Source organism: Apium graveolens, chromosome 4 (assembly GCF_009905375.1).
Source record: "Apium graveolens cultivar Ventura chromosome 4, ASM990537v1, whole genome shotgun sequence".
NCBI classification, from domain to species: domain Eukaryota; kingdom Viridiplantae; phylum Streptophyta; class Magnoliopsida; order Apiales; family Apiaceae; genus Apium; species Apium graveolens.
This window is the reverse complement of record NC_133650.1, coordinates 16,158,043-16,182,255: the sequence shown is the minus strand read 5'-3', so window position 1 is coordinate 16,182,255 and position 24,213 is coordinate 16,158,043. Positions and strand designations below refer to the sequence as shown.

Below are 24,213 nucleotides of genomic sequence, written 5' to 3'. Positions count from 1 at the left end.
ACCCCGAGCAAGGCTCCCAGCTTTGCTCTATATACTGGATCCAAGGCACGCATTGGCCTACTATGACCACGAATCTGGTCCGACCACGAATCCGGTCCACAATTATAAAACTATCCCATTCTAAAACAATTCAAAATGATAACCAATGTAATCAATAAGCTGAATCATAAACAATATTTATCTTGAAGCATAGGGTGATTCACAATACCATGTGGGTATAACAAGGCATTCAAAAAGATTGGTTTTCAATCAAGGAAAGAATCAGAAAGTAGAAGACCAAGGGTTCAAGGGTTCCAAGAATTGGTCTTCTGTTAAACAAGGAATAAGGGTTGGTATGTTAAGAAACTCAATATCAGAATCAGTATGTGGTAGATATGTATTCGTGGGGTAGTATCGTATGTGTTTGGATCGTATGTGGGAATTCAACAATCAATGGTTTATGAAGAATAAGGCTTATGGCTCAAGATCAATAAGAATCAGGGTTCAAGGTTAAATAGTTTAAAGTGCTTGCAGTATAAAACATGAGTTATTTGAATAATAGCGACATGTTATAAAACAGTTCGAAAATATTTGTAATATATCTTAAAGAAAGGTTCAGAAGTACTTGCCTTATCATCGACGATTTCCACTTTACTTGTACTCATCTAACAGTTTTACTCATCAACCACTTTTCTTCTCTTTCTATGTCTTGCTTCTATTTATCAATCACTTTCCTTCTCCTTCTACGCTTTGCTTATATTTATAGATCACTGGTTTGATTTTCTATGCCTCGTTGACTCTGCTTGATTCCTGCATAAAAATGGATGATTGATTATGAAAGTACTTTTCGAGAGCTTCGTTTTGATATGTTGCACGCCCGAATCGGAGTTCGATAACGCCTTCATTCGTGCGTTCGATTCTCAAGAACGTATCGGTTTCTAGGGTTTTTCTCTGTATTTACTGTATTCGCACTGGTTGCAAATGAATAAACGAATAAAATAAAATAATAAATAAGCTATATATATTTTTGGAATATTGGTTCGTTTTGGATCGTTAAATTAGTTACTTAGCCGCTAAGTAACTGCAAAAACGATCTGATTTGATATTTGTATTGGATAATTATCCAAATCGGGCTTCTTATAAAACACTATATACGAGAATAACGTAATAATATCGTGTCTTTTGAGAATACGGGGTTTGTTGATTCATCGAAATGATTATCGTATCGAAAATCTTGCGTCGGGCCGCGCACGGGTCAAACTGTAATCCGAATGGAAAAAGTCAAAACGCGAAAAATGTCCAGAATTACCAGATTAGGTTAGGAAGGAGTTTTCGGAAGAGTTTCGGGTTGTAAAAATATAAAAACGATTGTAGTCGGACGATTCCCGGCTTTATAAAATAATTTTGTAATTATTCAGAAAATAATTAATAAATTCATTAATCAATATAAAATCATATAAAAGTCCAAAACTTACCCAAAAAAATCGTAATTATCTATATTTTATTCTGGTCATAATAAAATTGACATACTTATACTTTATCACATATAAGCATCCACATATCCACACCAATCATCAGATAATTTACCAAAAATCACATAATAATCATATAAAAATTATTTATTGATAAAAATAATTACACGCGATATCCCGGATGTTACATAATTGATCTTGAAACAAAGCATATATTAATTAGTAAAATGAAACCAGGTAGTGAAGCGTATGTTAAAAATTATGTCAAAACATGAAACTCCGGTAACTTTAATTTACAAAGTATATAGAAAGCAAAATATACAGAGACTCTTACCGGCAGTTAATCTATCGAAACTTAGTTAAGGCCTTCAGGATGACAAGACTGAATTTAGAGTTAGAGAACACTCCCAATTATAGTTAATCATCATGGAGTATATTATCAATTACCCGAGTTCTTAAAAAAAGGATTGGACTATAGAAATTTTCGGTGAGGCATAGACTCAAACAGATTGTGCACAATTATAAAAATGAATACAATATAAAAGAGTGTGTCATGTGTTACTTGAGTCATGTGCTACTGGTTTAATTATGAACAAATACCTTGCAAAATAACAAAAATATGCAATGAGAAAACTTATATATATATATATACACACACTAAGGAGTTGCAAACGAAGTTGGCTGCTTGCTTCGGAAGTGCTATAACACAAGAAAATTAAAGACATGGATAGGTGTTTCACCAATTCTTCATCAAACTAACTCATAAAAAAATCATCAATACCGAAACTCAGTGAGGGTAAAAGTATCACAAATTCAGAAAAGTCAGCGTAATATACGCACTATATAATAGAGACCATACACAATGATCATTAGGAAGAAGAGAGGGTGACAAAGAGCCAAGAGGAGCGAGAAGGGTAGAATACGGGGAGATGAAACGTGAAAAGCAGAAGAAGAGATGCAGATACAATATACGCATATATTTGGATAGAGCCTACGTTATTTTTAAAAATTGAAGTGGCAGTGACATGGCATAGTATGTGGCGCTGACCTGGAATAAAATGGTTCCCCAAAAACTGCTTGTTGCGGTATTATAAAGATAATAGATTAAGTAAATTAATTACTCAAACAAAAATTACAATTATTTAATAAATAAATTACAGTTATTAATATATTGTAGCCATAGTAGTACTAACAAAAGTCCATATATGATTTCATTCAATCGACCATCAATCATGATTATGACTTAAAAATAATTTATATATTGTAAAGACTAATTATTAATAATCGCAGAATTCGAAGGAAAACTTGTACAAAAATTATTTTCAAATTTCTTTCGTTAATGATTGTAATCATTTTTCTAATACTAATGTGAAAATATTGTGTATTATGTTTCTAAAATTAAATATTTTTTTAATATGATAGAAGTTTATAAATATTATTCAAACTTGTTCTAAAATGGATCAAATCAAATGACACACTATAGTATAGTTTTAAATAATTGTAAATATTTAAGTAATTCAAAGTAGTTGTACAATAAATTCCAGAATTACAAATTATATTTGCAATTTCGAAATTTGTTAATCTCTGATTTGTTAACTTATCCGTATTTTAGTATTTTGCAGATAATAATATCCGGAAACACATAATGACTAAGGATATTATTATCCGGAAATTTTAGTATTTTATTTAAATTTTGTATTTTGCAATTGCATATGTTTTTAGTATTTCTATGCACGTTGACTAAGGGTATTGGTCCAAAATAATGTATTACAAATCTCTTTTTTCGGGGCCGTGGTACAACTCTACTGCTGAATTGGATGTTTTGGTCAAAATTTAGTCTTTTTATGAGATTCTTTTAAATGTAGGGAATTGATACTTATAAATAATATTTTTAAACAAAACAAAACAAAGTTTTATAACTAGTTTTATAGCTATATAATTAAAGAAGAATTATTGAAAAATTAGAAATAAAAATACAAAGTTTAACCTAAATTTCCTTGATGGGAAAGATAAGTCCCATAATTTGCTCGGTTCTTAATATAGAAGGTTAATTTAAATACATGACCTTCGGTTAGATTATAAACTTTATTATACGAAGGAAACTCCTTTTTCGTATCTTGTATCTCGGTACATTCTTTATTTCGAGATTGCATATTTCTCCGACAAAAAAAAATTATTCGTAGACTTGTTATAAAAATAATTATAATGATAATAATAATAATAATAATAATAATAATAATAATAATAATAATTTAATAAAATAAATAAAAAGAAAGAAATAAGAAGAAGGATGCAAATGCTTGGTGATTTGGGGCGCAACTCGAACAAAGACTGGAGTGAATCTGCAGCAGCTGGTCGTGGTGATTAACATTCAGATTATTACCAATTCTTTGATCACAAACACACACATATATATATATATAATACTATAATTTCTGGGCAATTCCTGGAAACAATCTACATGATAAGATGATTACTCGTGCTAAACTGGTAGAGCAATTACGTGAATATCAGATCCGCTCTCAGCACAAGTACTCTGCTCTCGTTTTCTTCTCTCCTAAACCCCAGATTCGTTCTTGGTAATCTCTCCCTCCCCTCTGTCTCTCTCTCTCCAATCTCTCTCTCTCTTCTCATCAATCCCTCTCTCTCCCTCCCTCTCTCTCGTTCTCATCAATCTCTCTCCCTCCCTCCCTCTCTCCCTCTCTCGATTTATGTTCACAATTACATTTTAATTCGTAATTTTGCAAATTGCCTGTGTTACATTATTCGTATGCCATTGTTGATTGATGCCCTATTTGTTGTAGTAATAGTAGTTTGTTAGTAATTATCTTGTTTGTTCAATAGCTGTAGCCTAATTGTCTTGGAATTGGATCACCGTCCCCCCCCCCCCCATTTCTTTTTCTCCAATGCAATATAAGGCAATGAACACGGTCTATTTTCTGTCTATAATTTGATGAAACATAAAATGGGAATGCAGAATTAATATCCGGAAACACATAATGTCTTCCATACCTCTTGGAATGGCCATGCATCGGGGATGACAGGTTTTGTCGTTGAATGAGCTATTGCGCCCAAAATAGGATACATGTATAGAAATTGATGATTTATTCCTTATAAGTTACAGTATATTAAAGATACTGACATCTCTTATATCAAATTTGAATTTTGTTTGTACTCTTATTATAATTAGAGTTTTTTTTAACCTTGCAATTTGCATGACACCCCAATCGTCTTTCATCATCATCACAATGTTTTCTTTTTCCGAGTAACAAACTATTATGCTCCTAAAGGTAAGTTATAGGATTGTTTACTTCTACTTTAACTACTGTTTAAGTTGTAAGATTTTCCTCTCCTTCAGCTTTAAGAATGTTTTAAAGCACACACCACAAGTAAATAAAGTAGAAATAGGTGCCCTACTAATGATTAACTAGTCATGGGTTCGACCCTTTAATTCGATGTCATGGGTCATTTTCTGGAAACAACTTCTCTACTCACCAGTAGGGTTAAGGCGGGGTAAGGCTGACATTCTTTTGCATCCCTTTTTCTTCTTTTTTCCCTTAACATTCTTTTGCAAATTTTAATTCCACTAATCAAATTGGATTTAGCTGGATTAGCAGAGTATTGTTTGGAGGTCAAGTAATTAGAACTCTCTCTCTCTGGATTTTATTTGCTTTTTGACTTGGTAGTACGCATGTTGGGATGTAGAAAATAAAGATTTATGTTTGATTTTAGGCATATAAACCCTGGACTTGACCATTAATGAGATTCCACATACAATCTTCCCAACCCATGTCTTCTTTTCAAAGAACTATTCTTAAAAGTAAATTATCGTTTCTTTATTTTTTTTATAATGGGGCATGTTGCGTCTATGTTGCGTCTAACCCTCCTTGTACACCTATAGACTAATAATATGGCAAACAGTAACAGTGTGAAAATATATTTAGTCCACGATACGATGTAAGTCACCTATTAATTTTTAGTTAATTCGCTGAACTATATTCATGTATAATTGAAATGACTTTTTCCCATGTAGTATGATCAATAAATGACAATTATATATATATATATATATATGAGTAACTTTCCTGGATTATGTGGTGCGGACAAGCTATCACTAGTTTAACTAATTTTGCATCAAACTTTGAAAATATGTAAATTATTGTCTTTTTTTACATATTGTATATGAGTCAGTTGCATTTCAGTTTGCATATTCCTTTGTTCCATTAATAAGGACTTCATCGCAGTTTTCCCAAACTTAAGCTTTGTGATTGTGTAGAATAATTGCGTATAAATTTTATGGGTTTTGGTGGTGAAAATTGTTTGAGTTGAAGTGGTAACGGTGTTTGAGCTCGAGGATGCAATATTAAAAATTTAAGGAAAAAAGAGAATTGTAGGAATGAGATATAAAAGAGTTTGGTTTATATATAAAAGGAAGTGAGCTTTTATTTACCAAGTTACAAGCTATAGGCGTTCAATGTTTTGGTCCAAAATACCCAAAGCTGGCCATTGGGAGGGTATAAATGATCAAATTTTAGAAATTAGCTGTTGGAATGCCCTGCTGGGTCGTTCAGGTGGGTGAGAGTTCATAGGCCGGATTGTTTATGCAGTCTTTTCTGGGACCGGTTTTTAAACACATCTACCTAATATTTTCTTTGTTTTTTTAAATTTAGAATCTTTATGGAGCTGTCTACGAGTATTTTATTAGCCCTGAGTGTTATTTTTTTAAATATAAAAATTTCTGTTTATCTTATGCAGGGCTGATGTTACCGTGGCTCTTCTGCTTTCAGCATTGTTCGGCATCCTTGTAGTCTCATCATTAGTAACCCTCTATTTCAGACACTTCTGGCTTTGTCTTTTTATTTTATGTATCAGTATTTTTATTCCATTGCGACTGCGAAATTCTCGAAAATCACTTGCAAGGAAAAGGGAAAGAAGAATGTTATTGCCTTTGTCCATGTGAATATGAGCATCCAAATATGCAACCAAAAGTCCTCCCAGTATTATCATGCTTTGGTATGGTTCTCTATTCTTCCTCTTTATTGCTAATACGAGCATTGAGCAGTTTCTAAGAAAATTCTTTTACATGTAAATTCCATTTATATGAGCAGAGTTAAAGGTACTTTAATTGATAAATGCCCACTTCTTGGTCTGAAGATCTAAACATACAAGGGTATTAACATGTCATTTGTAGTCTGCAAGTAGAGTGGATTTTGACCTACTGAAATTATCAGTCACATGCAGATAAGAAAAGCAACTTCGTAATTCATATTTACTTGAGACCCATACAGTCTCATGTCACCACTAAGATATTCTTTGTTTCTAATTATTTTTGTACCTTAAGCCATAGGAACAGAGAAGGGCTATATTGGTGCAAGAAAATTATATGAAATTTTACAAGCCAATAAATTATGGGGTATATTCATGTACCAATAAGGAGGATTTCTACTTCACGATGAGAGTGAACAAACCCCTTTATAATCTATCTATTCTTGTTCTTTTACAAAGCAATGAATACTTTTTAAATATCTCATATTATTATTGCCAGGTAGATTAAATATTAGTTTAATGTCTATTTGAATTTTATATTGTTATTTGAACGTAGTTTTTGTAAAATAAGAAGAAGAAAAAATTGGTACATTAGTTGTTATAGGCATGTTCTATATATATATATTTTATTATAATTGCAGAAATATATAATGAATGAAATTATAATTTTGTGTTTTCCACGGTTTTTCACTGATTCCATGTGTATGTAAGTTTCTTTTGTCTTTTTCCTATATCAGTTATTTTCAACAGTTTAAACAATGACACTTTTACTTTACCCAATTTCTGACCTCCTTCAAGACTTTAAAGTTCGGTAGAGAAGCGTCCGTCCAATATAAAACATCCAATTTTAGACAACAGTGCAATTCACAAAAGGAATTGACATTGTCGTAGTATCAAATTTACTAAAAACATCATATCATGTACATATATAAAATAAATGATGCAATAAACCAAAGTAGCTGTGTGAAGGGTACTCCTTGGATTAAACAAAGTTATATATGCAGCCCAGAACAGATAGTTTAACTTTGAACAATAATTTTGGCTGTTGATAAGACTTAAAGGATTTAATTGTTTACTTGTTTCTACTTCCAAAAGGTGACTATATAGAACACGCTAGTGTGTGCAATTAACCACCTATTGTAAGAGCATATCATGATTGTTTACAAGTACCTAAAAGAACAATGATGCTGAATCAACATGAGGCTCTCCTCCCTACAACCATGAGGGGGATCACACCTTATAATATAGGGAAGTCGAACAAAAGCTATAGTTTACAGAGTGTCAATTTTGATGCCTGTCTACTGTGCAGGTATCATTTGATTTATGTATTAAATAGTGCTGCTATAAGGAGAAAGAACAAATATTCGAAATCGAGGTTTAGCTGAAAAAGAAGGTTTTCAGATGAATATATGGATGAACAAAGCAGGGGTTTAGATGAATATATTTGAGTCCAGATTTAGAACACATATATAAAGACCAGGCAAGGTGGTAAATGTTGTCTTTGTTCTTTTTGTAACAATCTTTGAGCCTCAAGGTTCTTACAAGACTTTCCTTATTGTTTAGCTATTTCTAAAGTTTGTATCATTTGAGCCATGCACAAGCAAAACTTTGAACTTTCAATTACTTTAGACTTTTGGGTGAATATTTCAAATTCGCAAGGAGCGCCATATTTGGCAAGTGGCAAGAATTAAAAATAGGTTGTCAAGAAAATCTGATTATCATTTAATAATAATAGTACAACATAGAACAAAATTAATAGAGAACTTAAGAACACACACATATGTATGTACATGAATTTTTTATATATCTGCTACGGTAGTAGGAGGGTATATTGCAGAGAGATTGAATTTTCCCTCTATTTTAAGTTCTTTTCATTCACATATTATCCTACTTCATGTACCGCCAACTAGTCTGGAGACGAGGCTTAGTTCAGCAGAAAGATGTTTTTGTGGCAATTACTAGGGTTTATAGGGAGGGTAAATGATGGAAAGCACTACACAGCTACCTCTAGCATTTGCTGCCAGATATTTTTATTAATTAATATTCTTCATTTAATCTTTGCAGTAGCCAGTAGGCCTGATATATCTGAAAATCTAATCACCTTGTTTAAATAACAATATTTTTGTGCATCTGCTCTGTAATGCCGGGCTTTTTCTTTATCAAATGCAGAAAGCATCTGGAAACAGAAACAATAAAATTTCCGGCACATAATTATTGCACTAGCACTTCGATAGAGGAAGAAAATTAACAAGTACTAGGAGGTCAATGAAGTCTATGTCAAAAGTCTAGTAACTTTTTTCATTCAAGTTAGTTTTACTTGACACTTAATCTTATGGTCCCCCGTTGGACCATCTGCACTGCTTATTTAGTGGAGAAACTAGAATTGAGTGAAGTGCAGATTGTAATGGATGGCCTACAAGCAACATAATTGTTCTCAGTTAGTGAGTATCTTATTGCTATTAAACACTGTCCAACACATACCCTCAAAGAAGCAACATTTGTCCCCTTTTACTCCAAGTGTACGGTTTAATGAAGAACTGATAGGTATCCCAGAAATCATTAGGTAGACGTAAGTTGTTGGGCTAGGTGATTCTACAAATTTCTTGGGTGGTTTCATATATGTGCCTTTCTAACTTGTATTAACATATATTTGTATACTCAGATATGCAAAATATATCATCAAATTTCGAATTGAATATAGGGAATGGTGTGTATGTTTTGATTAGGTATCTCCGGTGCATCAGTAACATTTTTATATTTCTAATAAATATGCTTTTGTTGTCAAAAGGAATAGTCTCAAGCATCAACTGTCAAAAGGTTTATTGAGGAGTGCCCAAAAGGCCAAAATGTTGTTCGTTGTTCTGGTGCTGGACTAAATGTAGCCTGTCAAAAAAAATGTTATCATCTATGGATCGTTAATTTTAGGCATAGTTTATGCCTAGTGGTTGAAATCAAATTTGGGTTTGCTTAATATTAGATTCCCTCTGGGAAACCATTTATGTAATTATGTCAAATAATTGAGGTACTTAATTAATGCCTAAGCTGTATGTAAAGCTTCTTTCTCGTGATTAAATGTGGTGTGTAGCATGTGACGCTGTTATCTTTAACCTTTGTTAGGCATCCAGATGTTGAATATTACTTATTAGGCTAATCTAGTGATTTATTTCACTTTGCATCTAGCAGATTGCTTTAGTTTGGGTTCTAAGAACCGCATCATACTTCTTATACTGTACCTGTTTAATGTTAAGAACATTAAGAAAGATAGTCAGTGATACTGAAGTTAAAATTATTTGAACTAGATCCATATGAAGACGGAATAAGTCTTTATATGTATGCTTCAAGGGAAACATCTTTCTAAAGAACTTTAGATAATCTGAGCTTGATGTGCTCTATACATGGGATAACTTTTCAATATTTAGTACTGATTTATATTGTTTTATCAAACAAAGATCTTTAGATTGTTCCGCATCTTTAATACTAGATCTTATACGCTGATTTGAACTTTTTTGTGCTAGTTGGCCCTTCCTTGGAGAGAAGACAAGGAAACGATGAGTTCCACTTGTGCAGAAAGCTGGAATTTGTCGGCCAATCAAGACTCCACTAACTCCACAATTATACTACATTGAAGTTATATTAGGGTAATCTTATCTGTGGGGGACCTACATTTTAACAGGATTAAAACTGAATGATGCTGATGATTATCACTCCATGTTAATGATGCATGAACCCTCAAAGATACACCACAACTTGGTTGGAGGGGGACCTGAGGGTCGATGTGACATAGCCGAAAGCAAAAGTTAGCAAGCCTGAAGACCATATGGTTACTTGCATTGTCATGCTTATATTTTGTTACTTCTGCATGCTACTTTGCTTTTATTCAGCATTGTATAGAATCATTTTGTTGCCCCTACAAGTATTAAGTGATTGTATCATGTTTTTGAATTACTCTAAAAGCGAAAGACAGTTTTTTTCTTGTTTTATTATGATTATTTTCTTATCGTCCAAGGGAGCCCCTGTATCGTCAATAATTGTATTTGAGAACAAGGAAATTTGTTGTAATGGTACAGTGTAAATTAGGGTTAAGGTACTGGAATTGGCCTATAATTATATGTCTGTCCTTAAGCGTATGTAGGTGTTTAGCACCATGTCGTTTAGCCCTGAAGAATCGAAGGCCTTGTGGTCGGCAGATCTCTAATGGAGTTTATACAGAAAGTCTGGTTTCCTTGCACGAAGTAGTGTGTTATGATTCTATGATGCCTTGGTTGACAAAGGTAATCTAAACGTTTGAAAAAATTGGTTGTCTGCTAACTTAGCAGTCGGCAAATTATAGTGATTTATTACCTACACTCGGTAAGGTTTAACTTTGTGGTGTCAAGATGTCCTTAAAGGCGAGAGCATAATCATCCCAAAAGCTTCCAATTGAATTCAAATTCCTTGGTATTGATGTACTTCCTTTGTCAAGTAATATTTGATGAACTGTCCTGTTTTTTTTTTTAAATCTTCATTTTCTCTATAACGCACTGTAATAGGAGTTAATCTGGTGATGATAAAATTTGAGGTTGTTTGCCGAATTCAAGATTTCTGATTGGTAGTTTTTTTCCGGAAAATTTGTCGGAATGTGGTGGTTTTGAATTTTATGGCGGCTAAGATTAAAAGGGTGGTGTCTCTACCTCTTAACTTACAACCCTTTTGATTAAAATTCATAGCGGTCCCGTTTGATTGGGGTTAAATATAAAATTGAAATCAAACCGAATAATGGCGGTTATTGAAAATTTTAAACAAGCCCATGTTCCAATTATACCAGACACTCGATTCGTTTTTAGTTGGTTCAATTTTGCAGATTTTGACGGTCTACGGTATAATTTAATATAAAAGTAATATAAATTTTTTCAACATAACCTTGAAAGAATAGTAATACATAATGGTTTGGTATGTAAAATAAATTAATAAAACAATAGAAGAGATTTAGTTTGTGTTTCAAAAGATAAATATAATTTACATTATATAATTATATGGAGACCTTTTTTTTGAAAACCTTGGAGACCACTTATGTTCTGCAAGTTAAATATTGCATAAAAATATTGCAAAATATATTATTTTACGAATCATACTCTACAAAGATCATTATTTTATTCAAAATTTTGAATATCATATATGTACTGCATGTAAAACATTACAAAAATGTTTTATTCTGCAAAATATGTTAAGTTTGCAGAACATTTGTTCACACATTCTACTTATTAAACTTAAATGATTTTAAATAATTTTAATGAATTAGTGATACTCGTAAAACATACTTCACAAAATAATATATTTTACAGTGTTTTGATTGCAGAACATATGTGGTCTCCGATGAAAACATAATCTACATAGAACTTTCCTCTTTTATATATATATAGAGAGAGAGAGTAATATATAAGTCCGTTATTTCATTAAAATACTTGGAGTACATATATATTCTGCAAGCAAAATATTGCTTAAATTATTGTAAAACATACTCCCTCTGTCCTAATCATTTTTTTGCATTTTTCCTTTTGGAATGTTCCTTCCGATTCTTTACATTTCAAAAATTTGCAAAAGTGGTAAAGTTTTTATAATATAAAAAAGAAAACTTATCTACTACTTACCTCCACTATACTCACTTTATACAAAAAATATTAATCGATCACACAATTTTACTCAATTTTTTAACTTTCCACCACTTTTTTATCATTTTTCTTAACCTCCGTGTCCAACCCTAATGTAAACAAATGATTGGGACAAAGGGGTATTATTTTTCAAATGATATTCCACAAACATCACTATTTTATTGAAAATCTTGCGAATTGTACACAATTTACAAGTAAAACATTGCAAAATATATTATTTTACAAAACATGCTTAGCTTGTAGAACATAAATATTTATGTTGCAGAATATACATATTGCACTTATAAATATATAAGATTTGCATGATTTTATTGAATTGATGATATTTGTGAAAATATTTTGCAAGATAACACATTTTAGAAGAAATTTTATTTGCGGAACTTAGATGGACTCTGAGGACTTACATAAAAATGTGGACTCCATAGAATTTTACTCGGTTTTGGGGTAAAAGTCGAACCAAGCCGCGAAGTGCGGTTCAAGAAAATTGTCATCCGCAACCGCAGGGGTAAAAGTCGAACCAAGCCGCGAAGTGCGGTTCAAGAAAATTGTCATCCGCAACCGCATTTGCGGTTGCGGTTAACCGCGTCAATTGCTGTTGCGAATTTGCGGTTATTGCGGATCGTTTTGCGGTTCAACCACTTATTTTAAAATAATTAATAATTTGCAAAACAATAAATTCGGAATATTTAAATTCACGTTTAAGTTACATGATAAATTTACATTCAAAAATAAAATACAAACTAATGCTCCGTGTGGAGTAAGGATATTAAAAACATACAAAAATATGGAGGCGAGAGAATAGAAAAAAGAAAATGATAAAAAAATTACATGTTGATTACATTTTCCATTTGTTTAGTTATATACTCCCTGTGTCTCTTTAAACATTTCCTAAATGATATGTCGGTATTGTTCATGACATGAGATAAATTATTAATTTACGCCTAATTTAGAAGCTTAAATATAGTCATGAGTGATTTTGTTGGATTCGTGTGTATGAGTAATTTAATACAGTGAAATTTTTACATTTAATATTCATACGAAATTAAAGATATTGACGATCAAAAGTGTGCATTGGCAAACGTGTCCAGCACAAAGAGGGAACGTTTTTAGGGACGGAGGGAGTATCTTATAATGATTGTGAATCTTATAAACGAAATCTTAACATTAACCTAAGATTAGTTAATAAATGTGTATATTAATTAATATATATGATATCAATTACATTTCTGGAAATATATTTTATTATAAATATATGTTGCGGGTTGCGGTTGCGGTGGCGATTTTGCGATTTTCAAGAATTTAAAACTGCATCCAAACCGCGAATGAGCGGTTTTTAAAATTTAAATCCACAACCAACCCGCGTTCCGCGATTATTCGCAAAATACAGTTCGGTTGCGAGCGGTTGAGCGGTTCGTTTGTACACCTCTAATATGTACATATTGGGTCGCGCTCAAATGGGAACCACTATTATTGTGAGATATGAGACTCAATCTTAGTCACCCAGTTTTATTTCCTATATTAATCTCTCATCATACATTAATTTTTGAATATTAGATTATTTTATTACCATTTTCTTCCTAACTCCACCACCTCCCACCTTCGCTAACCACCATTTTCGGCCACCACCAAATCCGACAACTACCAGAAAATAACCATCGACAAATATAAGATCACCACCGTCAAATTAAAAATCACCACCGAAAAATGAGAAATCATCACAAGAAAATGAAAAATCACCGCGGTAACCGAAAATCACCACACCCGACCACTATTTTTGTCCACCAGATCCAGCAACCAGCTTGTTTATCCACTCGGACCACCAACATCATTACGAAAATCACCAGATTTTAAATATAACCCCCACTTCACCATTATTACCACCACCATCATCTACGTACCCTCAATATTAAAAGAATCACCAACCATAACCCAAAATTACTGAAACACAAATTAATAACTTGCTACCTGATTTTAAACAACATAAATCTAAAATTTGAGCGTCAACAAAAATTTAAAATTTGACCCATTTATCGGAAAATATGTAACATTCTGGTCGATTAAGATAGAGATTGACTGATACCTTATTTTAATTGAGAAAACTAATCAGAATATTAATTGATGATGAAATATTTATTTTTTCAACGAGAACGTCACGAGAACGGGCACGAGAACAGCATGAACGAGACGGAGGTTGGGCGGCAATTGTACGGGACATGAGGGGGTAAGAGGTGATAAAGGTAGTCTGTGTATAGATTGTAAGAGAGAGGGGGGATGGGGGATGACGGCGACCAGGTCAGGGGTGGGGCAGGGGAGTTGGACGAACATGGGTGGAGATGATAGATTAGAAAAAATTAAAATATTAAATGAATGGTTGTGATTCAATTTGGGAATAAACTTTTACCGCTGAGATTATATCTCATATCTCACACATTAGGAGGGTTCTCATTTGAGTAATAACTTATATATATATATATATAGATGGCTACTCCAATATAAACCAATTTAGAATAGAAAATAGAAACCAAATATTTTTTTTAAAAAAACTAATTCGAAATATAACACATATGGTATGCAAATCGATCGTTGAGAGATGTAGAAAAATACAGTGAAATCGGATTTAAAAAAAATTTACGGTTTGACGGGAAATATCAAATTAAAAGCGGAGGGGAAAAGCTGAAATTGGGTGTGGGAGGGTACATGGTAGTTGGGTGGTGTGATTTATGGGGGGTCGTTAGATTTGGTAGATCTAATAGTTTAAATTAGTTCTGAGTTTCTATTTTAATTTTAGTTTGTATTTGATCATTCCCCTATATATATATATATAATTCTCATAATCAGTACCGCGAACCACATCTCGAATTGGGTTTGGATCAGATCAAAATTAGATCAATTTAAGCGAATTATACAGTTTAATCTGTATTATGATGACCCTCACTTCTAATATGCCAGGTTATCCCATGATCAAAACTTACGTAATTTTCGAAGAACATGTAATCTTTATAAGCGAATTTTTTTGTGGGTAACCCTAAGGCCCATAACAGTGGACATGAGAGGTGATACGACGAAACCTAACTTAAGCTAAATTTTCCTTATTTCGGAGTTAACATCGATCGCTACCAATTGTCGTTTCTATCAATAACTACGAAAGTCATGACTTACTCCAGATGCATGAACGAGTACTTACACCCCGATGAGAATAACCCACTAAAACAGAGGGAAAGGTAGCCTAATCAAGAAAATTACATACATAATTACATAGATTCTTCGATGAGGATAACAAACAACTCACTTGAATACATAGATTACTCGACGAGAATAACAGACAACCCGCTAAAATACATGATTGGAAATAATATATCATTGTCGGATATCTTTGAGTGTTCTTTAACATGAGAAGAGTAACCCATAAAAATACAAAACAGGCCTTTAATATATATAAGTTGACAATTCGCGGATGAGAGAAGTTCACAAGAATACATAATCAAATTTTCAAGATATAAATAAATGATTCCTCTATGATAGTAACTCACCGAAAAATATATTGATTCCTTAAATCAAAACTTGTCATTTATTAGCCACAATATTTGTTATAAATATCGATTAATATTTATATAGTTTCTAACACAAATCTAAAATTTAAGAACTTTATACAAGAAACACGATAATATACTGCAACAAAATGCACAAAAATGAGTTGTCATTCATACTTTTTCTTTCTCCCGTTGAAAGATACATGTGTAAACACAAATTTTGTCATGTGTCGTTTGAATACATTAATTTTATTTGAAATCTTGAATTTCAAATTCAGAATTTAAAATTTAAAATTTAAAGTTTCAATTACAAATTTACTGTTTGAAAACATAAAAATTTTAAATTTAGACTTTGTTATTTAGAAATACTGTCATATAATATTTTAACTTAACTATTATTTGCGTAAAAAATTATTTGAGAAAATTTTCAGGGCAATTGTTTCTTTAAAAATATTGTTCTCTAGAAGTTTCTCCTCGGATTTATTTTAAACCGTCCATTCATATACATAAAAGAATTTATATTGTTTATTATTGGTTCAAAGAAGTTAATACATACAAATTTAGGTAATGCTTTTCAAATTAGTTCATTAGATTTTTGTTTATCTTAAGTTGATATTGGTTCTTGCGAATTTAATGTATTATTCTTTTCATCTTTATCGTATTTTACGCGTACACACGTAATTTGGTGGTCTTTCTGAAATCAATATTTTCATTTTTATGAATAAGGCAAAACTTCTCACATTTTACTTTCTCTAGACCATTTACTAAGCGAGATATACCGGGTAAGTGACAATCTGTGTCAAATTCTGAGTCTTTTTGAAAATTGAGTCAAGTCCCGATTTCGAGTTTAAAATAAGTCAAAGCTTATTGACCCAAATGCAGCCAAAATAGGTAAACAGCACCTTTGAACCTTTGTCCATCACGAGATAATATCACCGGTTTTCGTATCACAACCTCCGGCAACTTGACAAATTAAACATTCGAGAGTCGGTTCTGATATCATATTTGACAACACATGTCATATCCATAGATTTCTTCGAAAATCGGGTAACGTCCCGATTGAAGGTCCGAAACAAGCTGAAAAGTGAAGCCTACTTATCTGAATACAATCAAATTAGATAATTTATAATCTCATTACATGCCCATAAATAATCATGATTTATTTATACACACGATAGTAGTATTTTGCCTTATGAAATGAATAGAAGTATCAAATATATTCGATATAAAATTATGGTGTTACGGGATATATTTTGTTGATTAGTTATATCATATTTTTTGTCAGAAAAGAGCAAAGACCTAAAATAAGTTTTACTTTTTATTTGAAATGACATTTTCGATAGAATTTCTAATTCTAATATGTAAGCTTAATTTTGAAGTGACGTGGTTTAAATAAATTACGAATCCAAAACTGCAGCACTTGCCAGACTCCTGAATCCATCAAATTCGGATTTGAAATGAAATATTTATTTTCAAACATGATATTGAGGCGAAATGGGAAGATTTTGGCTTTATTTGACATTGCTGCTAAAATCTGTTGTGCTATTAAAAAAACTAGCTCTATAACACGTTCAATGCACGTGCATGCTCTAGATTGGGTGAATCGATGTTATTTTAGTTATACTAGTTGATAATATTTCATGTTATCCCCCGTTCGAATGATGATGAATTTATTTGTGTATATGAGTAATTTTTTATTGTGATGGCATTGGTGCAATAGTATTTATCTACAATTGACGTAGAGACCTGTAGTGTCATTTCTTGTTTTTCACCATTAAGGACGATCCATGGAAGTTTTTTAGAAATTTTAGTAATTGTCTAAACTACTGCACAATATAGTTGTTTGTTTACATAAAATTTTGTTTTATAATTGTTATTTGAATTTTAGTATTCTTCAATTTTAATTTCCAACCTCAGTAACTCTTTCCCCTCTCTCGAAAAATATTAACATCCTAGGCGCTTCCTGGTTGTATTTCATATGTAAACTTTACCAAGAATATTTATTTTAGTTAATATTATCCGTTCACGCCATGTTGACGCAGTAAAATACCAATATAAACCAACATTATTATATATTTTATGAATTATGAAGACCATAACTTAAAGCTTTTATTACATAAATTCACACACACACACACACATATATATGTGTGTGTGTGTGTATATATATGTGTGTGTGTATATATATATATGAAAATTCTTAATTTAATTTTTTTTGTGTAAATATAAAAATATAATACTTAAAGTATGACATGGTTAAATATAAATATTTATTCAGTTAGAGGTATAAATGGTTGCGATGCACATAATCATATTTAATATATAAGTTTCTCTAGATGATTTGTTTTTAATATTTAATTCGCAAATGTTTATAGTAGATCTAAATATTAGTGTTAATGTGATAAATATGGTATATGCCAGTCAACTGTGTGATTAAAGGTCAGTGGTAGGCTATGATAATATCATTAAGATTAATGACGAACAATAATATTTTTTAAAAATAAATTTTATTATGATTTAAATATACTACCACTTTTTATAAATAATGCGATTTTGTACTCAAGTTTCTCATGTATTAATATTATTTATTTTGTTATAATAATAATAATAATAATAATAATAATTATTATTATTATTATTATTAGAATTTTTAATATATATGTTTTATAGACCTGCTATTCAAATTAAATATTTTTTACTTTTTAATAAAATTTAAAATTATTACTATTAATATTAATATTTATTTTTACTTTATATTTAAAATTCACTTATTTATATTATTAATTTGATAATTAATAATGTATGTATTCTCGTTTTTAGAATTTAACTTACATTAAAAATAAGTACAATTTTATTTTTTGTACACGAAAAAATTGAATCATTAACTAAAAGGGAAATTTTATTTGAAGATCAGGTTTTTAATTTTCTGAGCAAATAAAAAGATAAGACAGTACTACCCCATGCCAAATAGAAAAACAAACCGAGGGTAATATAATATTTTTATTGTATTGCTCTGATAATTAAGAACCTGTTATGGAAATATAACATCTCTAACTAAATTGTTATATATATATATATACAGATGTACGTATATACGTACATATGTTTGGATGTATATATGTATGTATGTATATATGTATGTATACATGCATGCTTGCATGTATTTCTATAATAATTAGTTATATATATATATGCATATATTAAGTATGCAATAATTAATGGATATTAGTAAGTCAACTAAGGGATAACTTATGTATTATAAGATGCATGCATGTCTCTATAATAATTAGTTATATATATATAAGGAAATTATCAAATACAAACTAACATTAAAATAGAAATTATGAACCAATCTAAGTCATTAGATCTACCTAATCTAATGGTCCCCTCTAAATCACCTCACACAACTAGTCTGCACCCTCCAACACTCAATTTCAGCTTTTCCCCTACGTTTTTAATTTGATTTTTCCTGTCAAACCGTAAGTTTTTTTTAAAATCCGATTTCACCGTATTTTTCTACATCTTTCAACGATCGATTTGCATACCATATGTGTTATATTCGAATTATTTTTTTTTAAAAAATTATTTGGTTTATAATTTTCATTATAAATTGGTTTTTATTGGAGTAGCCCCCTATATATATATATATATTAAGTATGCAATTACTAATCGATATTAGTTAGTCAATGATGAGATAACTTATGTATTATATGAATTCTTATGCAAGGGTTATCATCTAAATTTTTATACTAATTTTTTTTAATAGAGTATGTAAATTTTATGAAGAAATTATTTTTAATGAATTACATATTAGTGATGTTTTAATTGAGGTAATAAAAATTACATGAATCTGTATTAATTATATAATAATAAATGAGATATAATGGTTAAAATAAATAATGTGCGGATATTAATTACTGTATTTATGATTAAATTTGCTCAGCGAACCCCCGTGTTGTTGTATTAGATATAGAATAGATGCCGGTGAAAAAAGAGTTGTGGTGAAAATTTGCGGACTCTTTGATAATGCTTTTGATATATAAATATTTCAATATAAAAATTTAAAATAATAATTCTTTTAATAAAATTTTATGCTGAAATCAATGTCTGATTCCCGTAAATTGAAAAATAACATTTTACGAAAGTATAGGAATATTTAATTTCTCTAACCACAATTTTTGCTAAAAGTCACTTTCAAAAAAATAATTTTAAATTTTACGACACTTTTTGGTGAAAATTTGTTGGTGCTCTCTGTCCCAAATACACCTTTGTCGGTTCACACAAACAAGATCCTAATTTTCTGCGCAAGTATAAATGCTAGGACGAGTGGAAGGAGACTGAAGGATTTGCATCTTTCTTGGAGGTTTGTTTTCGAGGACAACATTGATGTAGCAAAATATACACTTTCCAGTGTACAATTTATTTTGTTCTCGTTTCACGGCTTCACGGCTTCGGTTCAGATGGTAACTTTGTTCTAATTTCAAACCTAGAAGCCAACACATATTTATTACATGATGAGTGTATACCATTAGGCCTGTCAATGGATCGGGTTTTGATCGGATCGGCCTAAATCCATATCCATATCCATTTATTTTTTCGGATTCGGATTGGATCGGATCCGGATTTTTTATAGGCCGATCCATATCCGGATCCGTTCGGATCACGGATTTCGGATCGTATATCCGCTCCATTTATGTATATTTATTTTTTACCTTCAATTATTACAAAATCTTGTTAAAATTGACAATTTCGAAAAATATTAAAATACAAGTAGAATATAACGAAGTCCAAAGATAAATTATGAACTAAAACTCGCTTTTTGAAAAAAACATATTATTGGATTGTACAGTATTTTAATTCTAACAATGAAAAAAATTGATGTTGCAAAACAAAAGTGTTATATAAATTGAGAGTTGGGTCATGCGGCTCTAAAAGGTAAATGAACTAGGGTTATAGAAATGGACTACACTATGGAGATCGAACCAAACGAAATATAGATAATGAGACTTGACTCGAGGATAATGGAACTTGACTCGAGGATAACGGGACTTGACTTAGAAATAAATGTTTTATATGAATTGAGACTTGGGTTACACGACTTTAAAAGGTAAAAGAATTAGAATTATAGCAATGGACTAGATTACATAGACTGAACCGAACCAAATATACATAATGGGACTTCACTCGAGGATAATACGTTTAAAATTAGAATTATTAAAAAATATTTTTATTACATTATATAAATATAAACCCGATCGGGTTATTAACAGATCAGATCGACCTAAATCTATATCCGCTCCATTTATAATCGGATTTTTCTTATCAGATCGGATCTCGGATCGGATTTTTAATAGGTCGATCCATATCCAGTAAAATAACTTCGGAACGGATCGGATTTTCGCTCCATTGACATGCCTATATACGATTATACCTGTAGTTAGAAAACTATGATGTCTTTTTCTAAATTATATTCCCCCCTTTCTTTACATGCTTTTTTAAAATAAAATTGGAAAGAACAATTATCATCTTTTTAATATAAACTTAATTTAACTTCATAGAACTATATTATATTTGTTGTTTTCAAAATTTTGATTATTATGAAACTTAACTATACAACCGTTAATCTCGTGCGATACATGGGTTCTGTTAATATTTAAATTTTTTTTAAAATTTTATTTATCCAACCATATGATAATTGTTATATTTTTATAGAGATATATAGTAGTTATAGATTTATAATAAAAACAATAAAAGAATTAGGAAAAATATGTGGTCGTAGTTTAGTTGGATGTTTTTAGTATGATGTTTTGGTTATAATTTAGCGGAATAAGTAGATAATATCCCGTAGTTTAGCACGTGTATACCACTATTTATTTATTTAATTAATAATCAAAATATGGGATAACCGTTGAATGAAATTGTATCATATTCCGATTATTATAATTTAGTATAGAATAATTGTATATTTAAGATAAAAATAAAAAAAATGAGGAATAAGTTATGGTCGTAGTTTATTAAGATGTTTTATTCATAGTTTAGCGAGATAAGGACACTATATCTAGTAGTTAAGCCATTTAGTAGTTTAACATGTGTGTAACACTATTTTTTTTAATAACCAAAATAGAGGATAATCGTGAAAATATTCCGATTATTATAATTTAGTATAGATAATAAAATAAATGTTTGTTGTTTGAGATTCAAACATTTTAGCTTGAGTATTGTATTATTTTAATATTTAGATTCAACGGTTCTGATCATTTGATCAAAAAGATCTGACGGTCGTGAGAGTGAGAATGAATAATTAAAATTGAGGTTGAACCAAATTATATCATATTCCGGTTATTATATTTTATTACTAACTTAACTCTGGTGCGATGCACGAGTTCCGTTAATATTTAAATATTTTTTAATTTTTTTATCTAATCATATGATAACTTTAATATATATATATATATATAATTATATATTTATAATAAAAATAAAAAAAGAATTAGGAAAATATTGTGGTCATAATTTACTATGATGTTTTGATCATAGTTTAGCGGGATAAATACCCTATATCTAATAATTCAAAAATAATAAAAAGAACTAGAAGAAATATGTGGTTGTAGTTTAGCAGGATACTTTAGTTTAGGGGTTAAGGAGACTATATCCATTAGTTTAGCAATTGAGTAGTTTGACATAGTTTAACAATTTTGTAGTTTAGCACGTGTATATTACTATTTTTTTTTAATAACCATAATAGGGGATAAGAGTAAAATCAAATTATACCTTATTCCGGTTATTTTTTTAATAACCAAAATAGGGGATGACCGTTGAACCAAATTATATCATATTTCGGTTAAACTATAGTACAAATTCTTATTTTCAAAAATAATAATTAAGGACAACCTTAAAAAATAATAATTAAGGGTATAAATGAAGAAAAAAAATATTAAATTAACTTTTTTAAATCAAAATATGTTTAAATTTCGATAAATTAATAATTTCAATTATTTAATAATTTTTTGTAATCCCGACTCGGGCCCTTTAATATAAATTAATAATTCGCTAAATTTATAAGATAATAATTTTTCATTAAAATATATAAGTCCCATATAATATATTAGTTAATAATTTTATCTTAAATCATAATTATATATTTGTTTAAATATTTATTTTAAAATAAGACTTTAACGTAAACTTTATTTATTTTGAAATTGATTTGTCCATGTTTTGTATTCGTTTTAGTGGATTATGGAGCTCTCGTGTACAACGTACATAATACAATCTATGTTCTAAAAATTATCGATTTTACTGATTAATCAACAAATTAATCATTTTAATATACTCTGTCGATTTCATTTTATAATCCGATTAATCATTGCATTTTTTTCTTAAATTAATATATTTAGTTTAATAAATTAATTATTTTCATATTTATTAAACACATCCTATTAATCAATCCAATTAATTATTAATTATTCGATTAATCACTGAAATATTATTTTACCGAAAAATTAATATAAATAGTAATAAATTATTTAATTATTAATATATTAATAAATTAATAAATTATTAATTTATTAATTGGTTATTATTTTAATTAATTAATAATTTTATCCGATTTTGAGAATATTAATTTATCGAGGTTCACGGGGACATCATTCATGACGAAAACAGATGTTGGGCGCGCGCTCTCTCTCTATGCCGCTCTCTCATTCATAGAGGAGGGAATTTATAAAAGAGTTCCAATTGCTAATGATCTTAATCATGTATCTTGAAAATAACAGCTAAATTATTAGTATATCCTTGCTCTGTGTAGTCATTGTATGATATCCATCAGTCACTACTAAATTATTTAGAATTTTCTCGAAATGGTAAGAAGATTTATCGCCTCACAATTAGTGTGCTCCGAAATTTGACTTCTTTGATTTGGTCAGCATGTATAAGTTAAAAATAACCGAAACTACATATTATTAACCTATGGTGAGCTCTGTTATAAAAATCGACCGATTTTTCAAAAATCGCCGATAAATCGCTAGAAAATCGGTTAAAAATATTTGTCCGATTTGACCGATTTTTGATAAATTACTGATTAATCATCCGATTTTTTAAAAATCGTCGGATAAATCGTAAATCGATACCTCAACCGAATAGTTCCGATTTCCAAAATCTGTAACACTGGTCAATAACATATAATTAAGCTACGGTCAGTGGTCACAATCTAAACACAAGTTTATACCAAGACAATTTATATGTACGGATGTCCCAATCTCAACTCAATCGGTATAAGATCTCACAAGCTTTAGTTGAATAGCAAGTGAGGCTTGTTTGAGATTATTGTTAAAAAATATTGTGTTGTTAGAAAAAGTATTTATAAATTAAGTATTGTTGAAAAAATTTGATAACTATTTGGTAATATTTTAACGAGGTTTGATTTTAAAATCAGCATCTACTTCCGGTAAATGCTGAAAACAGTTTTTTCGAAAAGCACGGGGTTCTAGTGTTTCTAACAGTAACTTTTATGTCAAATACACTTTTCTGAAAAACAGTTTT

The 24,213-nt window shown here is 30.3% G+C and overlaps 1 long non-coding RNA gene across 1 annotated transcript; it reads left to right on the top strand.

The window, feature by feature from the left end:
* Positions 1 to 3,750: 3,750 nt before the first annotated feature.
* LOC141717831 (uncharacterized) lies at positions 3,751 to 10,475 on the top strand. The gene is made up of 3 exons (XR_012573810.1): positions 3,751 to 4,030; positions 6,207 to 6,464; positions 10,013 to 10,475. It is a non-coding gene; the product is annotated as an uncharacterized LOC141717831 (long non-coding RNA).
* Positions 10,476 to 24,213: the final 13,738 nt, after the last annotated feature.